This window comes from Mytilus californianus, unplaced genomic scaffold, assembly GCF_021869535.1.
Source record: "Mytilus californianus isolate M0D057914Y unplaced genomic scaffold, xbMytCali1.0.p SCAF_4, whole genome shotgun sequence".
NCBI classification, from domain to species: Eukaryota; Metazoa; Mollusca; class Bivalvia; order Mytilida; family Mytilidae; genus Mytilus; species Mytilus californianus.
Genome location: NW_026262690.1, coordinates 76,309,221 through 76,309,687, shown reverse-complemented (window position 1 = coordinate 76,309,687; position 467 = coordinate 76,309,221).

The window sequence follows — 467 nt, the reverse complement described above, 5'->3', positions numbered from 1 at the left end:
TTAGTATTAAGTAGTGCTGATCCAGGGAATTTCCTGTTGTGCATTCATTTCTACAAAATATTTGTACATTTGACTGTGAATTTCTTTAAATAATTGACTTTGCTTATTTACTCACTGATTTTATACAAAATACCTCGTATCTCATAGTGTACAAAGATACCAATTTTTTTATTCTGAGTTTTACTGTGGGTTTTGCTGTGTGCATGTTTATTCCATATTGGCTAGATGTATAGGGGTGGATTGAGATCACACAAAACATGTTTAACCACGTCACATTTTTGCGTCTGTCCCAAGTCAGGAACCTCTAGCCTTTGTTAGTCTTGTGTTTTTTTTTTAATTCAATTGGATTCATTTGTATGTTTTGGAGTTAAGTGTGGCGTCTCACAAACTAAAACCCCAAAAGAAAAGAGACTGATAGGTGGCTGATTAATAATTCAAGCTTATAGAAGAATACTTGACAACTGAAA